Source organism: Corvus cornix, chromosome 8 (genome assembly GCF_000738735.6).
Source record: "Corvus cornix cornix isolate S_Up_H32 chromosome 8, ASM73873v5, whole genome shotgun sequence".
Lineage (NCBI taxonomy): Eukaryota > Metazoa > Chordata > Aves > Passeriformes > Corvidae > Corvus > Corvus cornix.
Window position 1 is genome coordinate 31,753,592 of NC_046338.1, and position 21,778 is coordinate 31,775,369.

A 21,778-nucleotide genomic window follows, 5' to 3' on the forward strand; every position below is an offset into this window, starting at 1 on the left:
GCTTTTTGGTGCTAGCAGTCAGTGGAATTTGTACCGCTGGCATAATGGTGGAAGTATTTTGAACAAAGGTCTGTTACATGGGAAGAGTAAATGGTTGGTGAAATGAAAAGTACCAGCTTAAAGAAAAGGTTATAATAAAGACACTTGCCTGGAAGGTTGACTTGCATATAAAGTGCTTGGATGTGTGAAAGGAGTAATTAAAATGTGTGATGGTTTCTGGGAAAAGGGTGTAGAACTCTCCTCAAAGAAACTTCCACTAACTCCTGTGCAAGGTACAGGAAACCTTGTGGAGCATAATTTAACCCAGAGATCCACTGGGTTAAAGTGGATCTTGTGCACTTTACATTTTTCACATAAAGGTTTGGAAGTCTCTCTCAGATCCTGACCCTCTCGCAGTGTCCATGTGAGTGGGTGATAGCCTAAAGCAGACATAGTCAGTCATGACACGTAGCTGACATGGGGCAAAAAGACATGCTCTGCAGCATTATGGAGGGTTTGAAGGGTCTGCTTTCAGCAGAAGTAACTTTACTTTGTCCAAAGTGGCCAGAGTATCTGTTAGCTCATTTGGATCTGTGGACACCATGGAAGAAACAATTCCTTTGGCACTGTGTTCACAGAGCCCTCATTACAGGAAGCCCTTAGACATGAGCAGAGGGCTGGAACCCTGAGCTAGGCTGAGCATCCTGATTTGATCACTGGATAGTATTTGTGAACAGTGGAATGTTGCCGTTGTACCAGGGACGGCAAGAAAAAATGACATAGAGTTTGGGTCCAGGAGAAATGGAATCATTTATTAATTTACAGACTTGTTTGTATAACTTGGTTTGCTAGAATGGCATAAGGTTATTGGTCCTCTGACCATCCACCTCCTAGAATGATTGGCTAAACCCTGCAACACCCATTGCAAAATATTTCCTTCAGTCAGTACCATAACAAGACTGCAGGTGCGAGAGAAAGAATTGGTTTACAAAAACCTCTTCACTGTTTTCAGCTAGCCTGCATGAGGAAAGCAAGACTTTCACAGGATGCTGGCAGAAAGCTGGAAAATTTCTCTGCTTCAGGCTTTTCAGCATCCAGAGTGGAACACAGAAATACCCTTTGCTTTTTGCTAATTGTCCTGTTGCCTCCCTACATTGCTTCTGCCCAACTCATTTCCGTCACAGGAAAGTTGTCTCAAGACTAGGAAGGTAGAATAGCTTCAGCTCTGCAGATTCCAGGCCCTCCCTGAGCTGTCCTCACCAGACTCACCACCCAGTCCCAGGCAGCTACGGTACTGTTCTCTTACTTTGTTAACAAAGGTATTGATGGTAAATTTGCTAACTTTTGCTACCAAAGGTGTTGATGGTAAATATGTCCATGCTTGAGGAGTGTGGATACAGCACCTTGAACAAAGGAAAAGCTGCTGCTGTACAATCTGTGTCCCCCTGCATGCCATCCTCCTCCTCTTACACTGTTCGCCTTCTCCTAGCATGGAGAAGTCTGAAGCAGGAATTGCCCATGTAAACAGGGAGCACCAAGCAATCCATTATTTGCCAATTAACCCCAGCTAAGGGCATTGAAATCTCTGGAGGAGGCAGATTTTATTTAAAGTGAGGCTTCATCTGCCTCTGATCTTGTAAAGTTTCTGTTGGCACAAGGAGCTCCCAGTGCACTTTCCTGCTTCCAGGCTGAAACTGAGCAGGGGCTGAGCTCTCACCAACAGATACCTCACCAACAGAACAGCAGGTGAATAGCATTTTACTAGGATAACCTTCTAGAAATAGGAGAACAATGTCTTTATCTGGGTGTTTTCAGCTGTGTCTGATGCTTTGAGGAGTAAAATTGTGGGGCCTGTGCAAGATTAAAGCCATCTTCAAAGAGCAGGCCCTGAATGTGAGCAAGCCTGTGAACCAGCTAATACAGGTCTCTGCACCAGAGTGCAGCCCACTTGTAAATTCCTTGTAGGATGTGCTGCTGAACCACTCCTGTTCTGTGGGAATGTTGTTTTCCAGAGGAGGGTGTGCTCAAAGTAATGTGCTCAAAAACTTCATGTAATGGCTTTCTTGTTTAACTGCTTGAAGAAATCATCAGAGCCATCAATTCCTTTTCTCATTAAGGGATCCATCTGAATAGTTGCTCGAGTGCTTTACACCTGAAAGCAGGAGTAGTGACTTGTTCTGTTTCTCTTCAAGCTTCCAGCACACGTCCCATTGGCTGCAAGGGCTTCTTAGGGAATGGCTCAGTGACTTCTGTGTGTTCTGGCCTTGGATGTTTCCAGGAATGAAGCATCCTCTCTGGGCAACCTGTGCCAGTGTTTCACCACCCTCATTGTAAAAAACTTCTTCCTTACAGCTAATCTAAACCAACCCTCCTTGAGTTTAAAACCATTACCCCTTGTGCTATTTCAACAGGCCCTGGTAAAAAGTTTGTCCCCATCATTCTCAGGTACAGAAAGGCCACAATGAGGTCTCCGCAGAGCCTTCTCCAGGTTGAACAAGCCCAGCTCTCAGCCTTTCCTCATAGAAGAGCTGCTCCATCCCTCTGATCATCCTTATTCCTTGTTTAAAAAGAAGACAAATATGCCTGTAGAAGTTTGTCTGCTGACTATTTCCCCAGGAGCCTGAGAAGAGCAGACCTTGACTTTAGAATTGAGGAGAGTCTGTGCTCTGCAACATGGTTCAGTGCATGCCTGTGGAAGTATTTCTGTTGGCATGGACATACATCTGCTGGATGGAAGCTGACCTTGCCAGGAAGCACAGCTGTGTTGGAGAACTGTGGGAAAATCAGAGCACTGACACCACACTGCCTCGGCTGGCACCAAATCCAGAGGACTGGAGGTGGTTTTCAGTCTTTTACACTGCTCATGGCATATATAGGTAGTTAGAGAGAGTATTTATTTCCAATTTATTCAATTGAGATGTAACAGCAGCTTTAAAATAGCTCCAGGACGAGGAGTTCATGTAAACGCAAATAATATCCCTGAGTTTACCTACGTTATTTCCTTCTCTGTTTGCAGACTGTGACACAGCATCCAGCTTGTAATGATCACACAGTAATCACTGCAAGAGTGAAAAGTACAGCTGGGTTTCCCCATCCTTGGCAGTTACAGTACTATAACAATACAAGGACATTTATTAGAAGCACATTTCTCTATTATCAGCTGTAGATATATTCACATGCCTTCAATAGCACTGCATGGCCAGGTGGTCTGAGACCAGGGCTCAGCTCTTCAGCAGGTTTTTACCACTGTGAAGGGCAGAGTAAGAAATGCAGAAGCAACATCCAAGCAATGTGGGACATCCTCCCAAAGTGCAGGGGGTAGTGCTGGCAGCAGTGTCCTTGTAAAGGTCTGAGCCACCAAAGCCCTCCCTCTGCTCCTTCCCAAACTGGAAGCAGGTGCCTGGAAAGACCTTTCAAGCAAGTGCTATTAACCAGAAAAATCTGGGCCCTTCATGAGAATCACGTGAGCAGGGAAATCTTGCTGGAAAAATGTTGTTTGTCAGCAAGTGAGGCTGGATAAACCAGGTACCAAGCACTAAATCTCTCTCTTCTCATTTGGAAAACCCCTGGGTTCTGGCATTTGGGGATGCAGCAATAACTAGCAACTAATTACCAAGAAAGAAAGAAGGGGGGGGGGGGGGGAAGCTAAAAATGCTTCTTGCCCTTTTATTCTTTGCAGCAGACAGGTGAAAACTGTATTTTTCCAGCACTAGCTCTTAATTATTTCACCACTGCACATCCCTCTTGCACTGCAACTTAGAAATGTCAGTTTAATTCTCTTTTAATTGCCTCAGCTTTCAGGTACCTGAAAGAAGCCGTTTTTGCCAACAGTTCCTGGGCTCAGAAAGCAGCTGATTGCTGGAGAAGCACTCAGTGCACCTCTGCTTTGGAAAAGGGCTCTCTGGAGAGGGGAGTGAGGAGTGCAAATATTTTTTTAAATTACTCTGTAATTCCCTCCTCCCGTGTGCTCTGTGTTTGTGTGGATTTTGTGTTTTGCAGTGCTCATCTGGCTGGCAGAACAGGAGGCTCTGGGCTTTCATTTGTGTGCATTTGAGACTCTTCAGGCACAAGGCAAGGAGGCCTCTGAGGCACCTCCACTCCCAGGGCCATTGCTGCAGGGACCTGGATTTTAGAGCAGGAGGGGATGTCAGGCATGAGGAGCAGGGCACCTGGGTAGCTGTTTCTTAATGGAGCTAGGTTTGTCTTTGCTCACATTGATTCATGCTTAGATCTGATCTCCTTTCTCCTTCTTCTAATGGCTACAATGTTTATTTGAAAGCATGGATTTTTTTTTCCTGCACTCTGTTAACTCTTCTCCTGATCTTACAGAACAATCAGGAAACACAGTGCAGATGTTACGAATTACAGAAGTGCTGGGGCTCTGCCAGCTCTCAGATCTCGTGGCTGTTTCTGCTGATGGCTGAGGCGCTCCCATTTGCAATGGCAGGCAAGCACTCCTTCCTCCAGAGATCCTACAGAATGATGTCTGCACCAGGGCAGCTCTCTAGGAGGGGAACTGGACGCAAAACAATGAGGTCTTGCATCAAACAAACCACCTTGTGCCACAAGTCACGAGGACTTGGTGTCCCCGCATCCCTTCCCCCCTCCAGGCAGCGCCTTTCTTCTCTGCCCACACACTGCAACACCCCAGGAACCAAAAGGCTTCGGACTTAAGGATTTCCCCCCCACAGCAATGACTACAGTGCACTGAAAAGAACAAGCACTTCTGATTTATTAATTCAGTCCTTTTATTTCAACAAAAGCATATATCAAACCTGTTCTAACTTAGCAACAGCTACAACTCAACTGACTAAGGAACATATTTCAGAGGAACATATTCCAGACCTAGTGTTGAATAATATTATCTATCAGAAACAAAAAGAGCTTCCTACCACACTATCCTGTTTCCCTAAATTCTAGTAGGGAGCACTGCTGCTATCTACCCCTACTTTCATCTACAGGATTTAACTCTATTAATACTCCTATTTTTACTCCTCACATTCTATAATAGCATCAGCAGTTGTAATGGCACCTCAGTCATGAGCCTTCTGGCTCTCCAGCAGATCGACACAGCCACCCAACTGGGTGTCGTCTGCAAAATGACTGAGGGTGCCCTTGATCACCTTGTCCAGGTCATTGACATCCACGAAGGTATCAATGCCATAATCAGGGTTTTGGTTACTCAGACCAGAACCCTGACTTGCTTTGGGACTTGCTTTTCCTCATCTGGTTTCCCAGTATGGTCCATGTGATGGAAAAGAGAACGATGGTCTTTGACTGGGGCCTTGCCAGACTGCTGTATAGGCCTTTAAACTCGATGGGATGGGCAAGTACACATGTGGGAGAGACCCAGAGGTGCTCTCTTCTTCCTCAGTGCTCCAGCTCAGGTGTCTTCTGCCCATGCTGTGGACAGCCCTGGCACGCTTCAGACAGCCCTGGGTTCCTTGGAGCCAGGAGCCCTCCTCAGTTGGTGGCAGTGACAGGCGTGGCCCTGCCCCTGCCCACTGAGAGCTTCCAGCTGGCTTGGCAAGGGGCTGGGGCGGCAGTGGTCCAGAATCAAGCCTGGAGTCGAGGCCTTTGCCCTGCTCCAAGGGGCTCTGCTGGGCAGAGCTGGGGCTTGGCCTGTGGCTGTTCACGGTGGGAGGTTGCCATGCTCTGCCCAGGCCTCGCGAGGCCTCACAAGGGGCCTCTCTTCTCCACTTCTCCAGCTCTGGTCTCTGTCTTGTTCACCTTGGGACAGCTCCTCAGGGCTGTCCACTTCCCAGTCTTGCTCCAGGCTGAAGCAGGCCTTCGTCTCACTCTCTGGTATTGGCAGGACTTCCCCATTGCTGCCCCTGCGCCCTGGCAACCGAGAGCTTCCAGCGGGCTGGGTGAGGGGCTGGGGGGGCAGCAGGGGCTGGGGGGGCAGCAGGGGCTGTGCAGGGCAGCTGCCCAGCTCCCTACCCCTGCTGCGGGGGCCATCACTGCCGTCCCTGCCTCCATGTCCTGATGCAGGTCCCGCTGTGTTGCCGGCCGGTGGCCTCGTCGCCGGATCACAGCCGCGATTCTGCTCAGGGTGGCACGGGCACCATGCCGCAGCGAGTGCAGCAGAGCCCAGCCATGGCCCCTGGGGCTGTGCGGGGCCACTGCCCAGCTCTCTGCTGCTGCCACCTGCGCACCAGAGGCAGCAGAGGCTGCTGTCTTTGCCACTTCTCGGGCCTCAGCAGTGGGACACGCAGGCTGCTCTTTGTCTTCAGGAGCTCCAACCAGGGCAGCAGCTGCTGGCTGGGTGTCTATGGGAGCTGCCAGGGCACGAGATGTGCTGGGCAGGTTGTCATCTCCCTCTTCCTCCAGCGGCGAGCCAGGCTCCACCTGGAGCTGCGGATAGCGGGGGTTGACCCAGATGGTGTGGATCGTGATGACATCCCACTTCTCTGATAACTCTTCAATGTTCCCCTCTTCCCCTTTGTCAGCTGATTGATCTTCATTTTGGGGACAAAGCCCTAAGAGTCCTGTGCCATTGCAAGGCTCCAGGGGTTTTGGTTCATAAATAGAGGACATACAGATCCTCTCTTCCCCACTGCTGCTGCCTTGGGCCTCTGTGGACCAGTCCCCCTCCTCCCTCTGCAGCTCTGCCAGGAGTATCCTCGCTGCTGCCGTTGCCCACTGCCTGCGAGCTTCCACCTGGCCTGGCGAGGGGCTGGGGGGTAAGTCACCCAGAGTCATTTCTGAAATTGAGGCCTCTGCCCCACTCTGAGGGGCTCTGCTGGGCAGAGCTGGGGCTGGGCCTGTGCCTGGGCACGGGGGAAGGTTGCCGTGCTCTGCCCAGGCCTCGCGAGGCCTCACAGGGGGCCCCTCTTCTCCACTTCTCCGGCTCTGGTCTAGGTCATGTTCCTCCTGGGACAGCTCCTCGGGGCTGTCCAATTCCCCATCTGGCTCCAGGCTGAAGCACCCCTTCTCCTCACCCTCTGGTGTTGCCACGGCTGCCCCTGCGGCCTGCCCACCGAGAACTTCCAGCGGGCCGAGCGAGGGGCTGGGAGGGCAGCAGGGGCTGTGCGGGGCAGCTGCCGGGCTCTGTGCCTCTGCTGCGGGGGCCGTCGCTGCCGTGCCTGCAGCCGTGCCCTGACGCAGGTCCTGCTGTGTCGCCGGCTGGTGGCTGCCTAGCCGGATCACAGCCGCAATCCAGCTCAGGATGGCCCGGGAGCCGCGCCGCAGCGAGCGCAGCAGAGCCCGGCCATGGCCCCTGGGGCTGTGCGGGGCCGCTGCCCGGCTCTCTGCTGCTGCCGCCTGCGCGCCAGGGGCAGCACAGGAGTCACGGTGCTCCTCAGCTTCCTGCGGGGCTGCCCGTGACTCACGGTTGGACATCTTTACAGAGGACGAGAAGGATGAGGACGGGGTGGCCCTCTGGACTGGAAATGGCCCCCCTGGCACAGCAGCTCCCTCCACATCAGCAAGCCCGGCCCCGGCCTCGGCCCCGAGGCAGCTGCGTGCCGCCCCATCCCTCACCTTCTGCCTCCTCCGAAACATCAGCCACGTCTTCTTGGGCTGCACGTCGGTGCTCGTCTCGTCGTCCGTGGACATCTTGGAGTCGCTCCGACGCTGCCGTCCTCCGGGGAGATGCTGTCTCCTGCCGGAGCTGCTCTCCTGGGAGTGGGCACCCCCGGGCTCTTTGCGCCCTTTTATACCCTCCTGGTCAGGGCACGGCCCCAAGCATCACAAAGAGCTCTGGGCACACGCAGCCCCACAGCGCAAAGGGGAACGGTTGGGGTGAGGTCCCAAGTGTCCCAAAGGGCTCTGGGCACAGTTAAGGTGTCCATCATTTCCTCCTTTATAATACAGAGTAAAACACAGTTCAGGAGGCAAAGGAAAAACATCCGGAAATGAGCTGTTGGAATACAATTTCCAAAACAGCTGAAATGTTCACATCGATCCAATCGAAACTGGGAAATGACAAGAGAAAAGAACGGTGAACATTCCAGTGGTTGAGGGTAGGCTTAGATGGCCTGTTGAGAAGGAATTGTTCCCTGTGAGGGTGGTGAGGCCCTGGCATAGGTTGCTGTGAGAGAAGCTGCAGCTGCCCCCGGATTACTGGAAGTATCCAAAGCCAAAGCCAGGCTGGACAGGGCTTGGAGCAACCTGGGGTAGAGGAAGGTGTCCCTACCCATTGTAGGGGGTGTCACTGGATGGACTTTAAGGTCCCTCCCAACCCAAAGCATTCCATGATTCCCTGATTCTCTGCTTCTACAAACTCCTGTGAAACCTTTAACCTCAGTGTGGAGAAGTCAAGTCCATCCTCCTTAGCGATCCAAAGGATAACATTTAATATATTTATGGAGGTTAGAATTTTGTCATAGCCATGGAACAGAAGGCGATTCCTCCAAGATGAAATACTGGGGTCTTATAGGGCTGGATTGAAAACAGAAAGGCGTGTGAGAGGGAAAATGTTGATGTTTGAAATGAGTGAGGACTGTAATACTTGAGAGAATTAAATTTGCACAGAAAAGATCACTAAAATCATTTTGGAGCCATCAATCTATTCTTTCCAGGTAACTTTGAGGCCTATAACATGCAGCTAGAGCAAGAAGACAGAGAGCATTTCCTAGGAGAGAAAAAATGATAAAGTAAATTGATATTTGGCTCTTAGTGCATCTACTTTATCTTAATAGACAGATTAACAGAAGTACTTGAAAGCAAACTGACCAAAGCAACTTTGTAGTTTATAAAGAAACACATTTAAGAGGGAACAACAGTATTTGCTTCTCTGAAGGTTAAACAGGTTACAGACTAACACATGGGGGTTTTTTCCCCTCTGGGGTTTAATAGTCAAAGCCCACCTCTCTGCAGTCATTGGCTGCAGTCAATGATAGCAGAGAGTTTTATTTGGAAATATAATACCAGTGTGAGTTTTATTTGGAAATATTTAGAAAGCTCCAGGTGTGCTCAGCAGCTTTTCATCAGACACCTCCTGCAGACACTTTGAGGGCATACTTTAGGAGAAATCCTCCTCCTGTGTATGCCCATATGGCATTGCTGGTGATTTCCAGGTGTTCTAAACAGGAAAAGTCCTGTTCCAAGGCATCCCTCAGCACAGGCTTCCCAACACAAGCCCCAGGGAAGGGATCATGTGAAGAAAGGACAGTTCTCTAGTCCCACTGCCTTCCCCCATCTGCCTGTGCCTGAGTTAGCCTATATGGAAACCACCAGCTGGTGATGAGGTCCACTCAAGGTCCGTAACAGATGCATTTCAGGCCATTTTATCTTGGACCAAACTTCCTCCCATCTTGGAGACCAAATACCCATGAAGGGCTGGAGTATTTCAGTGTCTCTTTGGCTTTAGTTGAATTCAAAAGGTTTCCTTTCTGAGGTGATTAGAAGTAAAAGACTGAAAACCCTTGAAAGTGTGCCTTCTCCTTGTGGGATCTTTTGTCTAAGAATACCAGAACTGATTCATCTTATAAAAGGTACGAACTGCTGAAATGCTGTGAATTGCTGTGAAGTCTGGGCTGAAGCTGGGTTTAGATGTGACTGTGGTCAGGATGCCCTTAGGGCCAGCTCTGAAGTTATAGGAACTGGTACTGGAAGCTTGACTTAACAGTGGCACTGGCTAAGGGAGTCAGTCTTTACATGCTTAGGAATATTTCACCTGACTGCCTGCTGCTTTTATGGGCACAGGTGTAGTTACAGGTGCTTGAGGCAAAGCACGCTGGGCAAATTCCTGTTGCCATTCCCACCTTCCCGCAGGACACTGGTAGAACGTGGTTGTTTCTGTCACAAAGTGGTTTTCACGCCCTGGACTCCCTGGCCTTAGAGTATAAGGAAAAATGAGGAGATTCACAGCCCCTGAATGTGAAGAAACAAAGACAAATGAAACCAACCCCTCCGCCGCCCGCACTCTCCTCAGGCTCCTCCGTTCCCGCCTCCTGCCCTGAGGGCCGCGGGGGCGGGACAGCGTCCTGTGGGCAGCGCCTGGATCGTCTTGTGGGCAGCACCTGGATCCTCCGGGCAGCGCCTGGATCGTCCCGTGGGCAGCGCCTGGATCGTCCCGTGGGCAGTGCCTGGATCATCCGGGCAGCGCCTGGATCGTCCCGTGGGCAGCGGCTGGATCCTCCGGGCAGGTCTTGGACCCTCCGAGCAGCTCCTGTATCCTCCGGGCAGCTCCTCGATCCTCCGGGCAGGTCTTGGACCCTCCGAGCAGCTCCTGGATCCTCCGGGCAGCACCTGGATCGTCCCGGCGCCTTGTGCATCTCCCGGGCAGTCCTTGGATCCTCCGGGCAGTTCTGGATCCTGTGGGCAGCCCCCGTCTCCCTCCCAAACAGCCACTATCCACTCTTTGAACATAGTGATTTCTCAAATCTATACAACTGGTGAGAAACCTCATAAAGGTGTGTGATTGTGAAAAGTTAAGATTCCTGCAGGAGGAGATGAATGGCAAAAGCATCATCCACCTTCCCTCAGCCCAGGCTGGTGCTGACAGCATCCATAGCATGGGGGTAGCTCGTGTCCCCTTCCTGAGGGAATGTTTCCCTTCAATTCCTCATACTTAAAGTCAGAATAAAGGGTGGAGAGAAATAGGACATAAGGGCTACATGTTTACCTCCCTTGGATAAGCTCACTGCTCCCTGCACATGGGGGAGATATCCCCAAGCACAGGACTTCATGCATGTTTTTAAAAGCTGAGGCTTTGTGACCCTGCTTGAGATGAAACTGTTTCCTGGATCCACCAGTAATGCCACCAAACATGAGAATATCAATCAGGGAGCACAGGTACAAACGCAAATCTGCCCTGTATTTTCCAGGTCTAGTTGGCTGTGCCCAGTCCTTGAAAATCAAGATAGGGAGTTGCCGAAAGCTCAAGAAGTGGATGGATTTTTGCCTGCACTAATAAAGTGGCTGCTCTACTCAGATGTTCTTAAAGGACTGTGACTTTAAAATAGAGTATAGAAATATTTTCACTTGTTTAGTGGCTTGGGCTGCCTTCCATTTCTTGGGAAGTTTAATGTAGATTCCCTCAAAGAACAAGGGGTTTTTTTAGGGAAAATACCTGGGTTTTACAAAAACAGAAGAGTCTCAGAGCCTCTGGAATCTCTTAGGTGATCCAAAATTCAAGTTGTTCATCCCTTTTGGCCCAGTGAAAGGACTGTCATGAAATTTAATCTCTGACATGCAAAGCCACTGCTACCAGCAAGGAAGTCCTAGAAAACTTTCTATTAGGGGCCAATGTCCTCATTTGAGATACTTCAGAACACAAAGATAGATGATTCCAAAGCTCCACATTATCCAATTCTATGCTCCTGAAATGAAGGTGTTAAAAAAGAGAAAAAGGTTCATTTTGTAATTGTGTCAGGGCCTGAAGTCGTGCCTAAGGCCATGCCATCTTTGGTCCCCTGTTGTGCATGCGACCAGATAATGAAGAAAACTCAATGAAGAAAATCTTCTTGTCTAACTGGTGGGAATTTGACCCTTGAGAGGAACAATGATGTTGACCTTGAGAGGTCAATCGATGGGAACTTAACCTGTGAAAGAGGAACAACACACACTGGAGCTGTTGTCGGCATGGAGGGGGTATCATGAGCTGTTGTGGCCCCATCTCACACTCTGGCCAAGCGTGAGATGCTGTCATAACTGGAAAAATTCCAGTGCAGAGGAGAAGATCTAAGGTGTGATTCTGGGGGGGGAGGGGGATAGAAGGACAAGATGCCCAGCATTTCCATGCAGGGGACAGCCTGAACGTGCCCTGCCTGCCTGCCCCTCCCGCCTGAGCATCATGCTCCATCTCCATCTCCTGCTCAGCCCTTCAGGCGTGGGGCGGGGCTTCGCCCGGCCATGGGAGGGGCCATTGACAAGGGGGCTGAGCAGGTGGCTCCCTCCCCTCCATTTGCTTTCCCCTCACTGCTCTGGCCTTGTCTACCTCTCTCTTGACTTGCCTAGAAATGCCTACACTTGGTTTGCAGTGCCTTGCCTGCATGGAAGGCAAGCTAAAGAGTGGTGGGCAGGGCAAAGCAAAGCCAGCAAGTTGTAGGTAGGGCAAGGAAACCAGACGTAGGCAAAGGAAGCAAAGCAAGGGTAGGCTAGGAGAAACTAGGCAAGGTACTGAAGGCAAGGCAAGGCCAAGTGACTTGGAGTGCCTTTCCTTGGGAAGGCAAGGACATAGTGCCAGTGTTGCTGGAGCAGATGTTAAGGTACCATGGGGAGGTGTAGTCTAGCAAGAAATTTCTCTCCTGGCCCCTTCTGTGTAGAAGTAATTGTTGGATGTATGCAATACTGGAGGTGGTATGAAACTTTCACCTGGTAAGTTCCTGAACGAGAATGGCAATGCTTTTTCATGGGAAGGAAATCACATAGCCCCAGTGTTGGAGGTGCAGGTAAGAAGCTGCCTCGTGGAGGTGTGGGGCAGCAGCAACTTTCTGTCCTGTCATATTTGATGTGCAAGCACTGCCTCAATTCATACAATTTGGAGTCGGTATCCATTTTTGGAAGGTGGTCTCTGGAAGGATTCGATTTGGCATGTGGTTTCCACTTCTCAGAGGTGACTTTCTGAAATTTTGGCAGGACACTCAGCTATGCTGAGTCTTGGTGTGCAGCTGATCTAGTGTTCCAGGCAGGTAATGCCCAGTAACAGTGTTCTGGCACCTTTGTATGGGATCAGTCCCTGGATGTTTTGTGTTTTGGAGGAGAGGATGCCATTTCTTTTGAGATGTGCTTATAGATCCTCTCTTTGGCAAAGAAAGCAAGTTTGGATCTGCACATTGAGTGCTCTTAGTGAATTTTAAAGCTTTTGCCAACAGGCACTTCTCTGGGTTAGAGCTGTTGAACCACCAGTGGGAATGCAAATGCCAAGCTTGTTATCCCAGTACCTTTAGTGTGTGAGCAGTCCCTGGTGCCATTGTCTTTGGATCCTGACTCTGGGAGAGGGAAGGCTTAGGATGGTACCTAGAGCTGAGAAGGAAAGTGCTGAGAGCTGCGTGTGTGCTGCTGGTTTGAGGGGTGCAGCTGAAGCTGTAGGCAGCAAGAGCTTCCTCAGCTGGCACTGTTTTGAGCTCTGTTTTTGCCAGATGGTTTCAAGTTGGTGGCCGGACTCCACGAGAGGGAAAAGATTTGTTAGGGCAAAGGAGTTCGTGTTGCTCTTTGAATGTGGTGCAAAGAAGAGTCTGCTCTTGGAAGGGGAAGATGAGGGAAATCTTTTTGTCCTGATGTGCTGTTGATTGGAGTGCAGGGGACGTTTGCAACTTGCCTCTGCCCTTGGGGTGGTTTCGAGCAGCGCCAGGTGCTTGGCCTTCTTCTGCAAGTCGTCAGCGCCATCGTGCGGTTGTTTCGATGAGCGCTGACAGTGCCGGGGAAAAAGCCAAGCGCTTCGCTGGCGCGGCCGCAGTCGTGTGCGAGCAGTTGGTGGAAGAGCTCCGCTGTGCATCCTGCCTCTTGGAGACTGACGGAATGTGATCCTGCATCTAGCGGCGAAAGAAGAAGGCATCTTTTCATTGTTGGCTGTGCAGTTTATAGGCTGCAAAAGAAAAGACAATTCCAGCACGGCCTCTTTCTTTTAGAACCTTTTCAGTGCAATCAGCTGCTCAACATGTAACTCGCACCCACTGAACTGCATCAAACTCCCTGGAGATATGCACTTTCTCTCAAGCTCTATGTACCATCCTACCCTCTCACTCACACAGATCCCAAACCCCCTTCAAAACATCCAGCAGCTGCTCCCAAAGAAAAAGTCCTAGAACAAAAAGACAGAGCTGGCCTTCATCTTCCCTTTGCAGTCTCTAAACTAGACGAAACAAAATAGTGATCTGCACATTCTCTCAAAGTGGTGGAGTCCACAGCTAAAGAGAAGCATTTCCGCCTGCAGTTCGGACTGAGAGATGTGCCAGGAGAGAAAGCATTTGTTGACCTTCCCTCTTGCCTGTGAAGCGTGATCTGCTATATGCCACTGCAAGTGTCACTTTAGTATGAGGTATAACTGTCTTGGAGGCTCAGTTCCTCAGCCACTGGCTACAGATGTACACCGTGGACGAGAAGTGATCGGCATGGAAGGAGGAACAAAACAGCAGAGCCTTGCACAAGCACTAGGAGGAACAATTGGCATCGTGGCCTGAGGCGCTCCCGTTCTCTCCTTCACATGCATTTTATCCACTTTTGGTTTTTTCCTGATGCACTTGTGTTCCGCTGCTCAAACTTCCCAGCCCACGAGTTGTTTCTTTGGCTCCCCTACCAACACAGCCTGTCAACATGTGAACTGCCTCCCTCCCAGCCAGGTGAGCTGTAAGACCGAATTGCAGCCCATGTGTAACTTAAATCAATCAGGAGAGACCACCTTGACCTATAGGTACCCCTTGGGCAGGCAAATCCCACAGGGAGCCCGAGGTTCTATCCCCAGCAGGGAGCTGAATGCAGTGGATGGACTCTGGCATCTGGGGGCCAAGCGAGCCAGCCCAGATTCATATTCCCTGCTGCTGGCTCGGGCCAGCTACAATGGCTAATGGCAAGAGTGGAGGGCAAACAGATGTTCCAGCTGAGGGGTCTCTGCAGGGCCCTTCAACAAAGCAATTTTATTGTAGAGTGCATGAGTCCATTGCAATGTGGGTGCAGTAACGTGGTCTGCCATATCTTTATCTTGCAGGCCATGAAGCCATCCAACCATGCCACCATCCAGAGCATTGTGAGAGCTGTCGGAGTCGTCCCCGGCATTCCTGAGCCTTGCTGCGTTCCTGACAAAATATCTTCTCTTAGTATCTTATTCTTTGATGAAAACAAAAATGTGGTTCTGAAGGTGTAGCCCAACATGACAGTGGAGTCCTGTGTGTGCAAATAACACCTTGTGAGGCCTTTTGGCAATGCCAGGGTGATCACTTGCTGTTTGGGGAAGGGGGGTGGACAGGGGTCTAATCATACCTACTTGATGTTTGCACTGCCAATGCATTTCCTTTGGACAAAAAAGAGAAAATGTAAAGAAATCCAAACAATGAGAATGAAATGGAATGGACTCCAAATAGCAATTCCAAGGAAAGTGAATACGATCTTCATTCATCTGTGATTTTGACTGTGTCACAAGCCGTGGGAATGGGACCTGACCGTACCTGTTGAAATCGAGAGGTGAAAGAAGAATTTGCAGATTTTTGAGACTGCCTGAAGGACATAGTGATCTATTTTTGTACAAGATTTTGGAAGCAGCACAATTTGTTAATTCTTATCTCTGTTCTTATGGTGACTAATGGCGGGGAGAGGTTAGAAATGTAATAGTCTTCATTTTAAAGCTAAGTTTCTTGCCTTAGGTTATAGAGTAGTACAGCAAGGAGGCAAAACAAATCTGACATCCTAAAAGCGTAGATAACCCTACCTGAACATGCATCTCCTTGGTACGTTACCCACCTTGTGAGCGAGTTCCTTTTCATCGACATGTTCTTTGTAAGTCAGGATTTTGGAGCTCGGCATCCCTGGGCAGAAGAGCTCAAAACAGGACTGCTGAGTACATAACTCTGATTTCTTAAAGGCTCAGTCTTTTCTTTCATGGAAAACTTTTCCTGTTATGGAAGATCAGCAGGCCAGGGGTGTGAAAATACCACACTCAGTGAAGTGTCTGAGTGACTTATTCACAACATATTCTAGAACACGCTTGCAAATGATCTGTGGGTTGTCTGCCTGCAAGGATGTCGTAGCCAGGTTGTGGAGTGGCCTCTTCTCCCAGGTAACAAGCGAGAGGACCAGAGGTGGTTCAGGCTGGACATTAGGAAGAATTTCTTCATGGAAAGGATGGTCAGGCAGTGGAAGGGACCGGGGAGGTGGTGGAGCTGTTCAGAAAAGGACTGGACAGGGCACTCAGTGCTCTGATTTAGTTGGCAAGGTGGTGATTGGTTCTTCCATACTCTGGGGGCCCTGAACTCATCAGCAGCAGAGTGTCACTCCCGGGACAGGGCTGGTCCCAAAGATTGGCACCCATGACTGAGGAGGACAGGCTTGTGAGTTTGCAGGAGACTGATGGGTTGTTTAGTGGCTTCTTTTTCCTTGTAGAACCAGCATTTTAAAATGATTTCTGGTGAAAGATTTATCTGTGTACAGACTGTCAATTAAAAAAAAATTAAAATCACCCCCAGAGAAGTTATTCTGTATATGAAAAGAAACTTTTACAGATTATTCTAACTTATTTTATATCTGTGGCCCTCCTAATGTATCTTTCTTTATCTCAGCACTGTTTAAACCGTGCAGTTTTCTCTGTCAGTGCAAAGACGAAGCACCAGGACTGTGGTGGAGCTCCAAAGGACAGGTGCAACCACAGTGTGAAAGGCATGTTTCACTACTGATGGATAAGCTTGTCTGATCTGTATGGTTTTCCTTCAGTAATATGGACATTCTGCTAGGAACTCTGGAGAAATATAAAATAAAATCACTTTTTAAAATGAAAATCCATGTTTTCTTGTGTGGCATTCAGATGTTTTCAAGAACATTAAAGTTTTCCCCATGTTCATCACTCTGGAACCAGTCCAGTACTCATTCCTGAGGCCACTTTGCAATGGTTGTTGGAAAGGATGAAGGTGCGTGGGTGGTCCTGGGGCCCGGGTGCTGTGGATTCGGTTCGAGGTGGGCAGGTACGGCAGGAGGAAGGTACCGCGGTTACAGGACGGGTCCAAGGCCCGAGGGGGTCAGTGGACAGGGACACATCCTCTGGGGATAGCGTTATGTGCCACAGCAGGAACCCTCCTGCTTCAAGGTGTCTCCAGGGGAGCAGCAGCTGCGGGAGTGGAGGGGCGCAATGGGGACTGGGGCTGGGGGGTACAGGCAGCTGCTGCGGTGGTCTGTGTGTCTCACCGCGGTGGCAGCCGTGCCCGCAGCCCCCGGGCCCGTCTCCCCGCCGCCCCCCGGGCCCGTCTCCCCGCCGCGGGGTCCCGGGGAGGGGAGGAGCCCCGGCCCAGCCGCTGCGCTGTGTCACGCGGCGGCGGCACCGGTGAGCATGCGCAGTGTTGTGCAAAGGGCAGCGCATGCGCAGTGACGCGCTGACGCGTCCTGGGGGGGTGTAAGGGCGGGGCGGAGCCGGGCAGCGCTGCGCATGCGCACTGGCTTTACGCGCGCAGTGCGGTGCTCGGCGGGCTCCGTTCCGCGGGGCCGGCCCGGCCGTGCGGGGCCGCCGCGGTGCCCGGGAGCGGCTTGGAAGCGCCAGGCGCGGGTCCCGGCCCCGGCCGCGGCAGCGGCGGGCGAGGGTTGTGGTGACAATGGAGGAGGGCGGCTGTTGCTGTGGCTGCAGCGAGGTTGAAGGTGAGCGGAGAACGGCGACGCGGCGTGTGCCGGGAAAAGACCCGAGCGGGGGCGGCCCCGGAGCAGAGCCGGGCGGGAGCGGGCGGCGGGGGCTGCGCGGGCTGAAGGCGGTGCGGGCGCGGAGCCGGGGAGGAGCTGCGGGGCTGGGGCCGGGGCTTGCGGGCGGCACGGCGGACCTCCCTGCAGAGCCTTTCCTGGGAAACAAAACCTGGAGTTTGTCCCACCTCGGCCCCGTGGCAAGGGGCAGCGCAACCGAGGGGAGCAGCGCCTGAGCAGGGGCGGCGGTGTGCGGGCGCAGGGAAGACGCGGCTGGTGCTGGAGCGAGAACGTGAAGGTTTCTTACATTTAAATGAACGTGGAAAGCAGGGAGAGAGGTGGTATAAGAGCAGTGTGGGTGCTCGGGCAGGTGAGATAGGACTCAGGGGAGGGAGTCGCTTTCCTGAGCTCCTGAAGTTCCGCTTGACTCTCTCAGGAGCACTCGTGAGAAGTTTCCCATTTGGAATTGGGCTCCTGAAGAAAGGAACCTGAAACTGCTGTTTCCGATAAATCCGTAAGTATGGGAGGCTATTTGAAGCTTGCTGCTGTAAGCAGCCAGTAACTCCCACAGATAGTCTAACTATTAAAAATTGCAACTTTTGTTTTCTCTGCACACAAACGACTTGGCTGTCTCGTACAGGGCTCACTGAGGCTGTGAATTGCAATCCAGAGCATCTTCAGGCTCCTGGTGCTCAGAGCTGTGGCGTTTGGTGTGCAGAAAACATCCCAGGCTGCCTGACTTGGATTTGGATGTGCATTTCTGCAGATCCTCAGAGTGGGAAGAGGCCAAGAGGGTGGTGGGAAGGGTTTTCTCCCAGGCCTGGGCATCCTCAAGACACCTCAAGGCTGGTTTTTAAATGTTGGTTTTCTTTTGTTTCCCAGCCCAGGGAAAAGCTGGAGAAAAGGTGGAGAGAGTGGCAAGCGGGAGTCCCATGTTTAGATCTGCCTTTGGATTCCAGTTCCTCCTGGGGGGTCTGTGCTGCTCAAAGTACAAAGGAAGGAGATGTTGGAGTACCTGTTTGTTCCCCTGTGGAGCTTGGAAGAGATGCTGAGGGTGAAATTCCAGGGAAGCTGCGCTTGCAGAGCGACTGGAGTGCGAAGCAGTGGCAGCTGTTTGCCGTGGGCCGGTTTCCCCCCTTCACTTGGGTTCCCTGGTATAACAGCTGGGGATGGGGTCAGCGGCTCTGACCCAGGAAGAGGTGACCGGTCCGGGGAGATGGTCCCGAAAGGAATCGCCTTCCCGAGGCCCGGTGTCTTCCCTCAGCCGGTGGCAGGAGGGCCCTTGCAGAGACTGTCAGCTCTTTAGTGATGATCAGCTCGTGATTCCAGCTCAGCTCTGCAGGGCAGCCTCCAGGCCAAGCCAGACCAGAGAGAGAGACGATGGCTGGTTCCGCACAGAGGTAGCTTTATTGTGGGTCCCCTCCGGCAAAGGGGAAAGCCAGGGACGGGAACCCTCTCTGAGCCACAGGGGCCAGAGGGCTTGCTTTTATAGGGGTACAGGGGATGGGTAAAGGACCAATGGGTTACAGAGGATTTGGGATGGGCACAGGCCAGTGGGTTACGAAGGATCTGCATAGTGTCTCCTAAAGGACTGTGGGTCTGTCTTTTCTCGCCGTGACCAAAGAAGTGGTTGCCTTTCCAGGGAGTTCTGCTGGGCGATTGCGAAATCTATTATTTCAGCAGAGATCGCTCCAGGGGAGTGGCTGGGCATACCCCACACCCTGGCACTCCAGGTAATCCCACACTACCTTTGCTTTTGCAAATGCTTTGCTGAAGGGTTTCTGAATGTGGCAGTGAGCTTCTCTGTTCCTGTTTCTATGGAGGATCTGTTTCAGGAAATGTCTCCTTATCTGGATGGATTCAGAAGTCCCTGTTACAGGTTAATTGCAGTGAAGAAAAGGAAAAGAAGCCAATAGCCTGGACTGGGATGCCCCAGGCCCCTGCCGAGCACAGGGGTTGTTGCTGGGTGTTTATTCTCCAGTCCTGTGTGCTCAGGCCTTGTTCTGAACTGCTCAGCCATAAATGCCACTGCAGGAAGAACAGGAAATCCCACATTTCCTGTGGAGCATTTGTCTGCACTGACTTTGTGCTGCAGCCTGAACTGTGTCCTAAATGTTAGCTTTGAATTAATGCAGATGGTCCAGGATTGTGTGTTCGGGGTTGCTGGTTTAGGGATGGCCAGGTCTGGATTTGCATTTGTGGGCACCGAGTGTTCCTTGTGTCAGCTTTAGGTCTGGATTGGTGGGAATTGTTGGAGAAAAGAGAAGGGAATTGAAATGCACAGCTCCATTCTTGGAGAAATGGTGAGGATGGGAGAAAAGAGGGTGTGGAACTGCTGGGAACTCCTGGAGTGAGGGAAAGGATCCGAGGATTGGAAGCAAAAGCTGTGGAACAAAGCCTGAAAAGGGGGCAGGGCAGGGGGGACACCATGGGGAAAGAGGGAAAGAATCCCTGCTCCAGGGATCCAGCAGGGGCTGGGAGAGGATCATTTTCCAAACACTGGCTCTTGGTGGAATCCTAATAATGAAGGTCAAAGGAAATCATTCCTTTGTTATTAGGTTTGGAACAAAACCAGGTGGGTGAGAGCTGCACCTACCCTGCTGCTGGCAGAGGAGGCAGAGCTGGGCCAGGGCAGCTGCTCCGTTGCATGGGTGCAAAACTCGTGTGTTCCTCTTCCCAGGGAGTTCCAGGCTGCTGCAACTGTTTGGCTCAAGCCCCTGAGAGACGCTGGACTATTGCTGAGTGATGGCTCTGAGAGTTGCCCACTTGTGGAGGGCCAGGGTGCTGGGCTGGGTCCAGGGAAGGTTTTGGGTGTGGAATGGCCCGTGCGCATGAGACGGGGTGGGGGGGGGAACTCTCGCTGCCTGGAGGCTGCAAATGGGGCTTTGAAGGGGGTAAGAGGCAAATGCTGCAAGGAGAGATGGTGCCTCTTCTCCTGCTAATGGCCCTCCCTGACACAACTTGCACAAGTTGTAAAACTTTCTCTTCCCTTCTATGTTTCTTTAAGTGATCATTTCATACTTTGTTGTTGCTGTATTGCGATAGGGACCAAAGGGCTGCATGGCTGCCTTCCGTCGCAGCCCCACGGTTCTGAAATAAACCCTGCGTACGCACGTAGGGGTGCACGTGTTTGCAAACAGGGTTCGTGCCGTCTTTCACTGCAGTCCACCCTGATGGGATCCGGGAAGTGGTCTGGGAAGGTCCCTGGATAACTTGGGCCTTCCTGGGGGTGGAATGCCCACCTGTAAAATAAGGAGCTTCTGCTTCTATTTTCTTGTTCCTCCAGGTCCCCTGGAGTGCATGCTGTGACCCCCCCCCAAGCTTGCAGAGGCTGTTTGGATGAGGGGAGGGGACTTGGAAAATCCAAGTTACGAGGACAGAAGGAGTTTAAATTGAGGGCAGAAGCTCCTCTTCCCTTATTGTCTGTGTTTGAACTGGTTGAGATCCCCCTTCACTTATGATTTTAAGGGTATTGATTGAAGGAAAACCTGCCTTTTCTGCGGTGCTAGGGGTATCAATTGACCGGGAATCCCCGTGTTCCATTTGAAATGGAAGGGGAGGGCACGGGTGTTTCCATTTTATGGGTTTGAATTGAGGGTAACACCCCCCCTCCAACCCCCTCCCCCTCCGTTTTCATCGTCCTGAGGTTTACGTTGAGGGGGAAGCTCCGTTGTCCCTGTTTTTTAAGGGTTTTCTTTGAGGTAAAAATCGCCCTTTTCCCATCATTTGAGAGATTTGAGGAAAGCCCCTGTCCTTCTGATATGTCAGAGGATTAAATTGAAGGGGAGAACCCCTTTATTTGCCATTGTATTGGCTTAAATGGAGGTAAACGGCCCCCGTTGCCTCAGTTGCAGGGGTTAAATTGAAGGAAACTCCAGCTTTTCCAGCATTTGAAGGGTTTAGGTGGGGCCGTGCCGCTGCATTTGAGGGCGCTTCTGGCCGTGCCCCGGCACCGAATGTCTTGCGCGGGAGCACTCCCGGCCCCCGGGGAATTTCTGAGGAGGAACGGCAGTTTGGGGGCTGGGCTGCCGACAGGGCCCGACGGAGCCGCGCCGGTCCGAGCCGTGCGGAGCCGAGCCGGCCCCGGCCGTGCCGCCCGCTGCGTGCGCTCCGTGCGCGGGGCTCGGGCGCCGCCGGGTCCCCCTCGGCCCGGTGCCTGGCTTTTGTCCGGTGAGGGTGTGCTTGGGCATTCAAGGTGACTGGAGAAATCACAGCTGTGGAACTTGAGCAACAGCGGGCGCGTTTCCCCCAGAGAGCTGCGGCAGCGGTTCCATCTCTGCCCTCTGGCTGCAGACTCAGCGCTGCGCTCGCTGCTGTCAGGCGGGGGCAGTGGAGGAGCGCTTTGTGAGGCTTCAGTGAGAAATTTGCTTTGTTTCAGTGCAAAGCTGAGCTCGCCCAGAGGCAAGGGTGTCGCTTTGTACAGTTTAGGACAGGGGGGCTGGAAAAGCAGTGGCTAAGTCTTGAAATATCAGGATCTGTATCAGCATGCCTGCGTCTCCTGGTAATCACTTGTAACTGGTAGATGGTTCAGAGGTTCAAA

The 21,778-nt window shown here is 51.7% G+C and overlaps 2 long non-coding RNA genes across 2 annotated transcripts; both read left to right on the forward strand.

Annotated features, from left to right (window-relative positions):
- Positions 1–17,050: 17,050 nt before the first annotated feature.
- On the forward strand, positions 17,051–18,493 carry LOC120410379. The gene is made up of 3 exons (XR_005602494.1): positions 17,051–17,202; positions 17,675–17,752; positions 18,121–18,493. It is a non-coding gene; the product is annotated as an uncharacterized LOC120410379 (long non-coding RNA).
- Positions 18,494–18,599: 106 nt separating this feature from the next.
- LOC109951024 lies at positions 18,600–20,375 on the forward strand. The gene is made up of 2 exons (XR_002273552.2): positions 18,600–18,638; positions 18,881–20,375. It is a non-coding gene; the product is annotated as an uncharacterized LOC109951024 (long non-coding RNA).
- Positions 20,376–21,778: the final 1,403 nt, after the last annotated feature.